Source organism: Triticum aestivum, chromosome 5A (genome assembly GCF_018294505.1).
Source record: "Triticum aestivum cultivar Chinese Spring chromosome 5A, IWGSC CS RefSeq v2.1, whole genome shotgun sequence".
Classification (NCBI taxonomy): domain Eukaryota; kingdom Viridiplantae; phylum Streptophyta; class Magnoliopsida; order Poales; family Poaceae; genus Triticum; species Triticum aestivum.
In genome coordinates this window covers 68,524,472-68,538,929 of record NC_057806.1, presented here as the reverse complement: position 1 = coordinate 68,538,929, position 14,458 = coordinate 68,524,472, and positions in this window count along the sequence as shown.

Below are 14,458 nucleotides of genomic sequence, written 5' to 3'. Positions count from 1 at the left end.
CTGGATTATAGCCAGCACCAGATGATAGGGGTTTCTTGTAAGGAACAATGTACGTACTACTATCGACAAAAGGCGATTCTAGGTTGCGTTGTACTCCAACGAGTACTACTAGTGGTCGCGGGAGTGTATACCTCATTTTGTGGGTTCGATCTTGGCCGAATGCACGGCGGCCTTTTTAAAAAAATAGTACTGCTACACTTCGCTGCGAGCTAATATTTTACACGGGTAGTTTGAGTTTAGAAGTCAAACGGACGTGCGGCCCCACAATCTGGGTGCACTGGACAACCTAGCCACGTGAACGGGTTTTCCTTCCAAGCATCCCGTGGCTCGCGTGCTCGCCCTAGCTGCACCTCGCTTGCAGCTTCCTCATCAGCTAGTAGCATATTTAAACTAGCGCCTCCCAATTAAGCCCGAGGAGCCGGAAAAGCCTGGCGGGCATTGGGAACTGTGCAATATGGCTTTGTACGTAAAGTTCTCTACTCCCTCCGTCTAGGTGTGTAAGTCACCTTACGAAAACCAAATAATCCCAAAACACTTAGGCACCATACATTAACTCCCTTCTTGTTTTTTGTTTTGTGGCAAATCAACCAATAAGATATGTGGGATGTGCATGCTTTCAATGACTTGAGACTACCAAACATAACATGGAGTGGTTAGTTCATTGCATGCAATGCTATTTATTAGCAAAAAGACATTAAGTTTTCTCATTTTCCTCTCCGCCTTGGTCGCGATGCACAATGTAAGATGACTTACACACCTAGACGGAGGAAGTACTACTACTCTGTAGCTTGTGGCATTGCATGCATGGACTTCACTCCATTATCGGCTCTACTATAAAAGAAATTCCTCTTGATGTGTTTTTTTGAAACGGAGGCAAAAGCTTTGCTTCATCTCATTCATAAAGAAGGAACTACTAACAAAGTTCGATGAGATCCATTACACCTCCACAAATGGAAGCGAAAAGCCTAGTCTCGTTGTATCAAATAACTCAAATGTTCTGCCCCCGCAGTAACCATCGCTGATAAACATGCTGCTAGTGTGTGTGTGTGTGAGGAGCGGCTGAGTAGGCCAGCTACGTGAGAGGAGCGGCTGAATAGAGCACCGGGAGTACCCACTAGGCCACTACACAGGTGTACTTCCCCTGCATTGATAGTACAACGATGGTTCTAGAGAACAGTAGTACCCTCCAATTCCAACTGTAGCTCCTTGGCCCTGAGATTCAAGAGTTCAAAACTGGTGCACTATACTATACTAGACTAGAAGTACAGTACATTGCACTACTAGTTGAGAAAAGTAGTACTAGTACTGCTACAGTATGAGTACGTACTCCTCCGTCACATAATGTAAGACGTTTTTTGACACTAGTTGGCGTGTACAAAAATTGGCAAAAACATACCCAAAATTTCTTAATCCACGCCAAAAACTACTACCTAGTGCCAAAAATTTCTTACTAGTGCTATTATTTATAGTATAATGCAATCCCATAATGTTCCATAATCCCTTTCTTTCAAAAAAATCTCTTCTGGAGAGAAGATTGCTATCTCCACGCATGCAGTAATGTGAGAGAGAGAGGGAGACATCCATGCAGCATGCAGAGAGAGGAGAACACGGGCGGACAACCAATGGGCTGCATGGGGCATTTATAGCTGCTAGCTCCTCCCATCCATGCGCCAGGGGTATTTCCGTCCAAAAAGCATGGAGCGAGCCCCCGCCTTGGTATCCGGGTCTGCTCTTATGCGCGGAGTAAAAAGAATCGGAGGGAGTACTAGTAGTAAATAATAGCCTCACCCCTTCGCGGAGGAACAATCTACAGTTGGAAGGGACGAGGCCCTGCGGTTACTACGCTCTTATCTCCTCCTCGCTAGTTCCCCTCCCCCCGAAGAGAAGGCAGTTCATCGCTGCTCCCATGGATTCGCTAGGTGGTTCTCCTCGTCGGGGGTGGGAGACCGTGGACGACGATCCTGTGGGAGAAATCGCACGCCGCTCCGACGTCCTCACTGCCGCAAGACTCGATGCTTCCTGCACCAACTTTTTCAAGATGTTGCTTTAGACAGGCCATGCTTGTTGGTCTTGCATGCGTCCTCGAGGAGAAGGTTCTTCTATGGGACAATCCTTCGAACAGTCCACCGCTCCTTGGCCATGGTTGCACGTTGACTCCGCTAGAGTTGCCGACGTTGAGAGGTAGTCGGATTTTGTCCGATGAGCAGGCCAATAATGGAGTTTGATCATGTAGTACCTAGTTATTCCATATCCATCCTGTAATTTCTCCACTACCCACTGTCTTATATATAGGTTTGGGTCGGTGCCAACAAAGATTGGCTTGCATACCTCCGGCCGGATACCACCATCATTTTGCACAACATCCACAGCAGTGCGGCCGTTCTGGTAGACCCCTTCTCCACCATTGGGATCGGCCTTCCGGACTGGCTGGGCTTGAATACGTATGATGATGCCTACATGAGATTGAAGAAGATAGCAATTGTGGACCCGCCGACAAAGCGACGCGGCTACGACGATTACTATCTCATCGCGGTGTTCGACATAAGGTTGCCATCAATGCAAGAGGCAGTAACGGCAGAGGCTGGCGCATGTTGGCGGCGATAGATTTGTACCCCTACACGTTCGAAGACACCGTGCGCCATCTAGGCCGCATCTTCACGGTGACAAGCCAAGGGACTTGTTTCATCTGGTTGCCATCCTACGGTACGGGAGGTTACAAACGGAATGCACAAACCATCATTTGCATCCCTAACGGTACTCCATTATTTTGCAGGGACCAGTCATCCCCCGATCAAAATAAGATCGCCGATCCTGGATGTGCATTTGCATCCGCATTCGGTCTAACCTGGAACCTTGTAGCTGAATTTGGCATATGAGATCAACTATCTTAGCAGTCGTTACCCATGCCGTACCACTGATGTGCAACATGGTCACACAATCTACCACGATCGGACCGTCACCATCTACCCAGGTATTCCATTTTTTAACCCTCTCGCCTTCTCTTCCATTGTTGTACTAGTAGTATACTTTGTAGTTCTAGTAGGAGTACTTTTTACCTTGGAGGACGCGTATAGCTAGCTAGGCCCTTGAAGACTTGAACCCACTAGCTGCCACCATTTTTGTTTTTCCATCTCTTACTATCTCATCCATGTAGCCAAGAGTGGCTATATATAATAAGCCGGTTATTTTACTTCCTCTATAACGGAGTAGTACTATTTGCTGCACAGTACTATTGACCGCCATATTTGAGCACAACATTATTATGCATGGACCTTGACTATGTACATCACCATGTGTCCAGATGTGGGATGCCGCATGTACCAGATGAACGGTGCCGAGTTCGACCCCCGTGATGCTACGTGGGTGCCGAGGAACACTCTTGGAGAGTACTCGCTTTTCATCGAGGACAACTACCCCATTGTGAAGCGGATGCCACCTTCCGTGCACGACACGGAAGGCCTGCCGTTCATGATGCATTGTTGTGTCTTCAGTGCACACCGCCGGATGAATGACATGCTGGCACATGCTATCCTTGATTTATGCTGCTTCAGCTTGGATGAGTCTCCATCGTGTGGAACCGGACTAGAAATCTGCGACAATGATTCCCGTTGCCCACCGCTATGGATCGTGCCATCCATGAAGAACACCTAGGACTGGAACCTAGAGGAGGACATGTAGCCCATCTATAACGTGTAAATGGAGTACGGTAATTGTGAACTGTGCGCTGTGAATATATTTAGACTAGTCATGCACAAATTTATCACATGAATTGGAGATGAACTTGTGTGGCATACTAGAATTTGTCCTTTAGAATTTATTACTAATAAATGTGTTATGTCTACGTGCAACTTGTGTAGTTGTTGCACGGGCTCCAACACGCTCTTTGAGAAAAAAAAGTTGGCATAGCTTTGGATATACGTGACGTGGCGGCATCATACAGTAGCATCGTTCGCCATAGTTGTAGTACACTCCTACTAGGACGACAACTCCTATAAAACCTTGCACTTGGCTCTTTGCCTCTTCGGGAGGTTCAACAGTTCATACTCGTGTGAACCTTGCACTTGGCTCTTCGCCTCTTCGGAAGGTCCAACAATGATGATACTACATTACAATATGCTTCTGGCAATCTGACACCGATTGAACTGATGCACGTCCACCGCGAGGGCGAGGGCGAGGGCAAGGGAGAAGGAGAGGGAGAGGGTGCTGTAGTCAAAACCCTCTCCTCGTCCTGCGAACCACCGCGCGCGTGGGCGAGGGAGAGGCGTAGTAAGCAAGCTTCTCCTCGTTCGGTGAGTTGACGGGACACATCAAAGCAGTACTAGTACTAGTAGTAGTAGTCCATACTGCGTCCTTTCCGATTAATATGGCTTAACTTGAAATGATAAAAATACACCGGCGGTCAACGTATGTAACAATACGCTCTTTACGGTCACTATATATAGTTTTGCGGCGATTATACGATCACTAGCTCATCGTAGAGCATCGTATTGCACCCTACTGACCAGCCACATAGTCGACGTGGCACTTTGTTGACTGGTTAAATTGTCACCTGGTTTTTGGGTCCCACCTGTCAGTTGCCAGAGCAAAGAAATTAGTTAAACAAAACTTTACGCAGGCGCGACACGAGTTCAACCCTTGCGCGCGAACCGCCCTGGCTGTGTATGTGAGTGCATGCACGTGTCCTCCCTCGGTCTTCCAACAAAGAGTGTACATTGGATATAAAACAAAGAGTGTAGTACATGATGTACATCTACACTTCCAATGCATTTAGCCTTTAATCTAAATCAATATTGATTGACTAATGCACCAACTTGTGCTGTAGGTATAGGCTACATGTCTATCCTTAATTACAGCATGCAATGGCCTTAATTTAATCTTCTTATCTCAATGGTCGCATGCACACATAAGTCTGCTACTTTTGGGCGTTAATTATGCCCTAGTCAATGTGTAAATATCTAAATGTACAGTCTTTCACGGACGTAGGGAGTACGTTGAGCACTTGAGCGTGAGCGTGTGTGTTGCGTCGTGTGCTGTGTGCCGCATGGGTGCGTGAGCGTTGCGTGCGTCCGTGTGTACATGTGAGTGTTGCATGTTGCATGCATGCATGCATGCATGGGGCTTACTCCCTCTCATTGACATGTTCATATTTTAAGCTTCCTCTGTTCCCTCCATATGGTGATACTCCCTCTGTTCCCAAATAGTACGGAGTAAAAGCCTCCCTCTGTTCCCGAATACGGAGTATTTGTCTTTCTACAGATTTCAACAAGTGACTAGGTACGGAGGAAAATGAGTGAAGTGAGTGTAGAGGCTTAGGGATACTGTAGAAAGGAAGTCCTCGCGATCCATTATTCCCCATCTCGGCCAGAGAGAACTATTCAACTAGTCTTCGCAGTGAAGTGACAATACACGCTGCAGCAGATGGAACACGTAATTAATAAGCTGAACCAGTGTGTTGGTGTTACTAAATCAGCCTTACCCAGTACTGCCATCTCTTCTTCTTCCTCCTCTCTTCCCCATCGTCAGCCGCACGCCATTTACCCCCGCTCACTGCTCGCCTGCCCGCGCCATCTTCCTTGGTAGCTCGCACGTACCATATCCCCCCGCTCACTGCTCAGCCACACGAGGAGAAGCTTCTTCGCTCGCCCACCTGAATCCACTTCCCCGCTGGCTCGCAGGTACCGAAAACCCCAATGGAAGAACCGACTGACACGCAGAGCCGTGATTGGAATTCCCTCCCCGATGTTCTCTTGGAGCAGATCTGTAGTCGTATGGACCTACTCAGCACTGTCCGTTTGGCCGCATGCTCGGTGTCTTTGTACCGTCTACTCGTCTGCAACCAGCCGTCTCTTTTCAAGACACCCTGCTTGCTGATGCCCGATCCTCGCAGGTGGCCCAAACACCGACTTGACGATCCTACGGAGGTTACCGTGGTGCCCCTCGACATGCTACCACTACTCGTCCACCTGTCCTTCATGCGTGGCCACTACTGGGCGGGCATGAAGGCCAACTGGATCGTCCTCATCCACCACACTGGTAGTCCGTGGTGTCTCGTGGATATCTACACCTAGCGAGAGATCACCCTTCCATCGTTGGATACCGCCACCATCGAGCCTCGCGGCCCGCCGGACACTCCTGCCTACTACGCACGAGAGGCGTCAAGCTTTTGGCTCGACCTCTATTTGCAGAAAGTTGTAATCTATGAAGTGCCCACACCATCAGAAGACTACATGGATTACAAGCTCATTGCCTTGTTCAACATGGGATTAGTCTATCTGGAATCCGGTCGCCATACATGGTTATGGCTCATCATCAATCCTGTTGAGGCAACATTTTTGGCTGATGCTATAGTGCATGATGGCATCGTTTACGCGGTCGACGCACATATTGGTTGCCTATACTGGTGGAATCTATCGTCATGTAATTGTTCTATCTCATCTCATCTTTACCTTATGAATACGACTGCCTGTTCATTTGTTACAAATTTATAATGCATAGCATGTCTATAACCACATCATTGCTATATGTTCCTCTCATTTCCTAGATTTTTATGACCACACATGTTATTGTTAGAGTTGATATGAGAACATTTGGCATCTAATGATTGTTAGAATACATATTATGAGCATAACATCATGATTGCTATATGTTACTCTCTTTTACAAGATTTTTATAACAACGCATGTTATTGCTTAGAGTTGATATGAGAATAGTAGTAGTAAGTGCTATGGTAGAATATCAGTAGGCGCTGTCATAGCTGTTTTCCTCTCATTGTTGCATGATGTTTGAACCATGACATATTGCTAGAATATGAAAGCCATTGGCTTATTTTTTCAACTTGGGGTATGATTATGACCACGGCATTGCAATTCTCTGTCTATGATATGTGTCACTGTTATAATAATCTTAATTCCACACATACTCTGAACATGATTGTTTATTTTTGTCCTTTTGGTCTCCAATTTGAATTGTTGCAGCAGAAGCAAATGTGTTGGCCTTCATGATTCCAGGACCTGGAATCATACCAGCCGATGGCTGGTGGTTTATCGCTCGTTCAGCTGACGACGGTCATTTGATGCTCATTCGCACGTATCAAATTGACCAAACCATTACATGAAACCACATGCAGTACAATGCGTGGGGCGTTCGTGACATTGATGGCTATGGCTGCTTCATGTTCGAGAAAGATCCTAGCTCCATTGGGCCAAGCGTATTCAACTGGAGGCGAGTTTATAGCCTCAGCAACCACTCCTTCTTCCTCGGGCTCAATTATCCGATCATCCAACCAATCATCGATCATATCACCAGCGATGATTACTGTGCTATGCAACTTCCATTCACGAGGGGGGGCTGTGTTTACACATCATACCATGGGTTTCATGAATCACCATATCCAGAGATTCGTCGACACAGCTTGTTGCCAGGTAATCTTCAGTGTGTGAAAGGCATCAAGCTTCCATGCGATGGATGGCTTTTGCAAACCCGACATGCGGCGATGTGGTTCATGCCAACAGCAAATATGCACAACTTGGTTCGTGCTGATATCTAGACTGAGCCATGTATTCTGCTGCAGTAGCACGACCCTCTTTTGTTGGATATTATGTACTGTTGTTAGTTTGAAGCGCTCCTCTGGTTTGAAGGATTAGATACCTTCCTGGGATCAAGTGCATCCTAACTCACCCGCGTAGGATGTACTGATAATGATGATGGAGATGTTGTGCAGAAGCCATATATATATATCAGTTAGGCTTCAAGTGCGTACTTGTTAGTTAAACCTATGTATAAATTGTGACACTAAATATGACTAGTAAGTACTCCAGTACAGTAGCAGTACTAGTATACGTCGGTCAAATTATGCATCATGTCCACACATTGAATTGACGTGACAACACGCTGCGCGTGAGGTGACACAAGAATCCCGGCAGCATGTTCAGGTATTCTGGACTTCAGATTTGGAGTACCACTTATCTGTCCAAATCTTTCATCATTCACTTAAAACAGTCGATTGATCATACATTGAGTACCATATAACTGGAATTACCGATGCAAGTCAAAGAAGGATTTGCCGGTGCTACCGGCTGGCGTCAAGTTCGATCCCATGGATCAGGAGCTGATCGAGCACCTTGAGGCCAAAGTGAGTGCTGACAGCGCGAGATTTCAGTCTCTCATCGATTTGTTCATACCAACCATCGACAGTGAGCATGGAATATGCTACACCCAACCTGAGAAACTTCCAGGTAAGACACTGATCGGTCGTCTACTTGCACAAACATATTCCTTTGTTTATAGCTCTATTTTTCTGTTTAGACGCAGACCTGGTGAAGCAATTACAATTTGACAGTTAATAAAAAGTGAAACAAGTGACTGCAACATGCCAAAGATGTTATGAAAATGCCAACTAGGTACACTAAAACCTGTATTCCACAATACTGCAGGTATCACACTGAGTGGCCTAAGGAAGCATTTCTTCCAGCGCAATCTTAGGGCATTCAAAAGGGGAACGTGGACGCGTCGCAAGATACAGTCGGAGTGCGGCATGCACGCGATGTGGCACAAGACCGACAATACCTTGCCAGTGATGGTCAACGGCCGGCAGACGGGCAGCAAAAAAGGTTCTGGTGCTGCACACCAACAAGAACTTCGACTAGCAGAGGACTAACTGGGTGATGCACCAGTACCACCTCGGGGACCTGGAGCAAGAGAAGGAGCGGGAGCTGGTCCTCTGCAAGATTTTCTACTGGATGAACACTAGGTCCAGGAGTAAAAAGATTATGTTAGTTTGGTATTGGTAGTTGTACTACCTTGCCGTCCGCAAGTTGGTATTGTTGTTAACAATCTTTTGGTATGAACTTGCATTTGCTTCTAACCATCATGTCGAGGGTCGACGTGGATATAAAGCTGAATCATTTGTTTCGAAACGAATTTTCAGGCACCTGATTTTTATTTGATGGGTAGCATAAGCACCCGCCGTTCGAATTCCCAGTTCTCCAATTTTTTCGAAACAAGTGCATGCACTTATTATCACGATAAAAAAACAATATCCGAGATACATCCCAGTTATTAGTTTGTACTTGCAGAATTCTCTCGTTTATTGAGCACGTATATTGTTTTTTTCAGGTCGAGCAAGTTTCAACTGGGCTGTAGACTGCCCAGGGTTGGTTTTGTTTTTAACAGGCCCAGCCCATGACGACAACGGGGCACAAAGATCCAGCAGGTATCTACTGGCCTCTGGCCTGCTAGCGTTAGTTATATTTTGTCTTACAAGATCCGGAGGCAGTTTTTTTACTGAATCAAACACAGAGCCTAGTTCTATTATCCTCTTGAAACGCATGTCCTATAACCGTTTTCTAATCTCTACCTATAGTTTTACTAGTTCATATACACATATCATTATATTGAAAACACATAAAATTCCCTTTTCATATTTACATCCTTATTTTTGTTGTTTTTCCCACCCAGCGCTGATTTTTTACCACTGGTTTTCCCTTAAACCAACTCAATTGTCCCACGTCTTATTTGCTTTCAAAAACAAAACGATTTTTTTGGCAAATCAATAAGTTCTTAAAAAATGTTTATCATTTCGGTATTACAACCGTTCGGACTCCACCGAAATATGCAAAATAAGGTTGAACTTTTTGACCGTGGTCCTGGGCAGAAAATGGGCTTTAATAAATTACTTAAGAATTAGCAAATGGGCTGCAAATTATAAAAAATAGCAAATGGGGTTTATGTTGTCTGCCACATATTTGGAGGCTGACTCGTGGGCCTACTAAGTTCATGCGTACACAAGGTTTCTAAAAAAAGAAACTTAGTCAACAATCGACTCTACCAGCGTCAGACCATTAGATGTCAATCTAACGGCAATCGTGCTTCTTCAGTCTCTGATCTTCCTGCCCCAGCCGCCCAAACCAGCGTCGTTGGAACCGCCTGCTCCCGCCTCCCGTGGCCGGCAGTGAAGGTCTCACGGCCCCATCATACTCACATCCCTAGCCTGTTTATCCCTCTACTCACCCACACCTCCTGTTATTTTCCGGCGACGGCAGCCGAACCAGTCAACCCTCGTACTCTCCACCGCGTGGGCAGCCACTGTCGTGTCTTCCCCGGCTCCGTGTCGTTCCCTTCGTAGGCCCCGCCGTCGTCCACCGGCCTAGTGCTCTCGGCGCGGCATCGTCAATGATGTCCATCCAACGGCCGTAGTACTTCTTCAACCTCTGGTCTTCTTGCCCAGCCGCCCAAAGCAGCGCCGGTCGTGTCGCATGCTCCTGCTACCCGTGGCCAGCTGTGCTGCCGCGGAGGCCTCACCGTCCCCATACTACTCCCACCGCTAGCCAGGCCATCCCTCCACTCATCCACTCCCCCTGTTATTCTGCGGCGACGGCAGCCTCACACCGGAGCCGAACCAGTGAACCCTCGTACTCCTCTCTGCGTGGGCACCCACTGCCGCGTCTTCCCCGGCTCCGTGTCGTCCCCTTCCTAGGCCTCACAGTCGTCCACCGCCGTGGTGCTCTCGGCGCGGCGTGGTCAATGTGGTCAATGACCGACTTCCATCGGAAGAGTATTCTACGTGGAGAGGCTGACAGTTGGGTCCATGGTAGCCGCAAGGAAGTGCCTAATTATTACGCGCAAAATAATTATTCCTCCACCTGACAGCAGGGACCCACCGGACGGGCCACCAGTATTTCGCGGAAAAAACGTTTCCCCCCTGACTGCTGGGACCCACTGGATGGGCCACTGTATTTCACGAAAAAAATGTTTGCCCCTGACTGCTGGGACCCACCGGATGGACCACCGTATTTTGCGGAAAAAACGTTCCCCCCGCTATCAGCTCGGACCCACCGGAAGTGCCTCCTTATTACGCAAAGAAAAATGAATACTCCCACTGCTAGCTAGGACCCACCATGGTGGGAGGCTGACTTGTGGGCCTACTACGTTGACGGGGACGGAGGGCTTTGTCAACTTAGTCAATATGAACGATTCTAGCTCCAGTGACCGTACGATGTCCATCGAACGGCTGTCGTGCTTCTTCAATCTCTGCTCTTCTTGCTCCAGCCGCTCAAACAAGCGCTGGCGGGACTGCCTGCTCCCTCCTCCCCGCGGCCGGCTGTGCTGCCGCACAGGCCTCACCGCCCCACCGTACTCCCATCGCTGGCCTAGCCATCCCTCTAATCACCCACACCTGTTGTTATTCTCTGGCGACGGCGGACGAACCAGTAAACCCTCGTACAGTCATACTCCCCTCCGCGTGGGAAACAACTGTCGAGTCTTCCCTGCCTCTGTGTCGTTCCCTTCCTAGGCCTCGCCGTCATCCACCGCCCTGGTGCTCTCGGCGCGGCCTGGTTAACATGGTCAACGACCGACATGCATCTGAAGTGGACTGTACGTGGAGAGGCTGACAGCTGGGTCCATGGCCGCATGCAAGGAAATGCCTCCTTATTACGCGCAAAATAATGATTCCTCCACCTGACATCAGGAACCCACCGACAAGGCCTCTATATTTCACGAAAAAAACGTTACCGCCGCTGACAGCTCGGACCCACCAGCTATATCTTCGCACGCAAGGAAGTGCCTCCTTATTACGCACAAAAAAATGAATACTCCCCCTGTTAGCTGGGACCCAGTATCGTGGCAGGCTGACTTGTGGGCCTACTAAGTTGACGGGGACGGAGGGCTTTGTCAACTTTGTTAATATGCACAATTCTAGCTCCAGTGACCGTACGATGTCCATCCAACGGCCGTAGTGCTTCTTCAACCTCCGGTATTCTTGCTCCAGCCGCCCAAACTAGCGCCGGTCGTGCCTCGTGCTCCTGCCTCCCGTGGCCGACTGCGATGCGGCGGAGGCCTCACTGTTGGGGAACGTAGCAATTTCAAAAATTTCCTACACACACGCAAGATCATGGTGATGCATAGCAACGAGAGGGGAGAGTGTTGTCTACGTACCCTCGTAGACCGAAAGCGGAAGCGTTAGCACAACGCGGTTGATGTAGTCGTACGTCTTCACGGCCCGACCGATCAAGCACCGAAACTACGGCACCTCCGAGTTCTAGCACACGTTCAGCTCGATGACGATCCCCGGACTCCGATCCAGCAGAATGTCGGGGAAGAGTTCCGTCAGCATGACGGCGTGGTGACGATCTTGATGTTCTACCGTCGCAGGGCTTCGCCTAAGCACCGCTACAATATTATCGAGGATTATGGTGGAAGGGGGCACCGCACTCGGCTAAGAGATCAATGATCAATTGTTGTGTCTTTGGGGTGCCCCCTGCCCCCGTATATAAAGGAGCAAGGGAGGAGGAGGCCGGCCCTAGGAGGGGGTGCGCCATGTGTGGAGTCCTACTAGGACTCCCTAGTCCTAGTAGGATTCCACCTCCCATATGGAATAGGAAAAGAGGAAGGGAAAAGGAGAAGGAAGGAAGGGGGCGCCGCCCTTCCCTAGTCCAATTCGGACCAGACCAAGGGGAGGGGTGCGGCCACCCTTGAGGCCCTTTTCCTTCTTTCCCGTATGGCCCAATAAGGCCCAATACGTATTCCCGTAACTCTCCGGTACTCCGAAAAATTCCCGAATCACTCGGAACCTTTCCGATGTCCGAATATAGTCGTCCAATATATCGATCTTTACGTCTCGACCATTTCGAGACTCCTCGTCATGTCCCTGATCTCATCCGGGACTCCGAACTCCTTCGGTACATCAAAACTTATAAACTCATAATATAACTGTCATCGAAATCTTAAGCGTGCGGACCCTACGGGTTCGAGAACAATGTAGACATGACCGAGACACATCTCCGGTCAATAACCAATAGCGGAACCTGGATGCTCATATTGGCTCCCACATATTCTACAAAGATCTTTATCGGTCAGACCGCATAACAACATACGTTGTTCCCTTTGTCATCGGTATGTTACTTGCCCGAGATTTGATCGTCGGTATCTCAATACCTAGTTCAATCTCGTTACCGGCAAGTCTCTTTACTTGTTCCGTAATACATCATCCTGCAACTAACTCATTAGTTGCAATGCTTGCAAGGCTTAAGTGATGTGCATTACCGAGAGGGCCCAGAGATACCTCTCCGACAATCGGAGTGACAAATCCTAATCTCGAAATACGCCAACCCAACAAGTACCTTCGGAGACACCTGTAGAGCACCTTTATAATCACCCAGTTACGTTGCGATGTTTGGTGGCACACAAAGTGTTCCTCCGATAAACGAGAGTTGCATAATCTCATAGTCATAGGAACATGTATAAGTCATGAAGAAAGCAATAGCAACAAACTAAACGATCAAGTGCTATGCTAACGAAATGGGTCAAGTCAACCACATCATTCTCCTAATGATGTGATCTCGTTAATCAAATGACAACTCATGTCTATGGTTAGGAAACATAACCATCTTTGATCAACGAGCTAGTCAAGTAGAGGCATACTAGTGACACTCTGTTTGTCTATGTATTCACACATGTACTATGTTTCTGGTTAATACAATTCTAGCATGAATAATAAACATTTATCATGATATAAGGAAATAAATAATAACTTTATTATTGCCTCTAGGGCATATTTCCTTCAGCCTCCCACTTGCACTAGAGTCAATAATCTAGTTCACATCGCCATGTGATTTAACATCAATAGTTCACATCACCATGTGATTAACACCCATAGTTCACATCGACATGTGACCAACACCCAAAGGGTTTACTAGAGTCAATAATCTAGTTCACATCGCTATGTGATTAACACCCAAAGAGTACCGAGGTGTGATCATGTTTTGCTTGTGAGAGAAGTTTAGTCAACCAGTCTGCCACATTCAGGTCCGTAAGTATTTTGCAAATTTCTATGTCAACAATGCTCTGCATGGAGCTACTCTAGCTAATTGCTCCCACTTTCAATATGTATCTAGATTGAGACTTAGAGTCATCTGGATCAGTGTCAAAACTTGCATCGACGTAACCCTTTACGACGAACCTTTTGTCACCTCCATGATCGAGAAACATATCCTTATTCCTCTAAGGATAATTTTGACCAATGTCCAGTGATCTACTCCTAGATCACTATTGTACTCCCTTGCCAAAGTCAGGGCAGGGTATACAATATGTCTGGTACACAGCATGGCATACTTTATAGAACCTATGGCTGAGGCATAGGGAATGACTTTCATTCTCTCTCTATCTTCTGTCGTGGTCGGCTTTTGAGTCTTACTCAACTTCACACCTTTGTAACGCAGGCAAGAACTCCTTCTTTGACTATTCCATTTTGAACTACTTCAAAATCTTGTCAAGGTATGTACTCATTGAAAAACTTATCAAGCGTCTTGATCTATCTCTATAGATCTTGATGCTCAATATGTAAGCAACTTCACTGAGGTCTTTCTTTGAAAAACTCCTTTCAAACATTCCTTTATGCTTTGCAGAATAATTCTACATTATCTCCGATCAACAATATGTCTTTCACATATACTTATCAGAA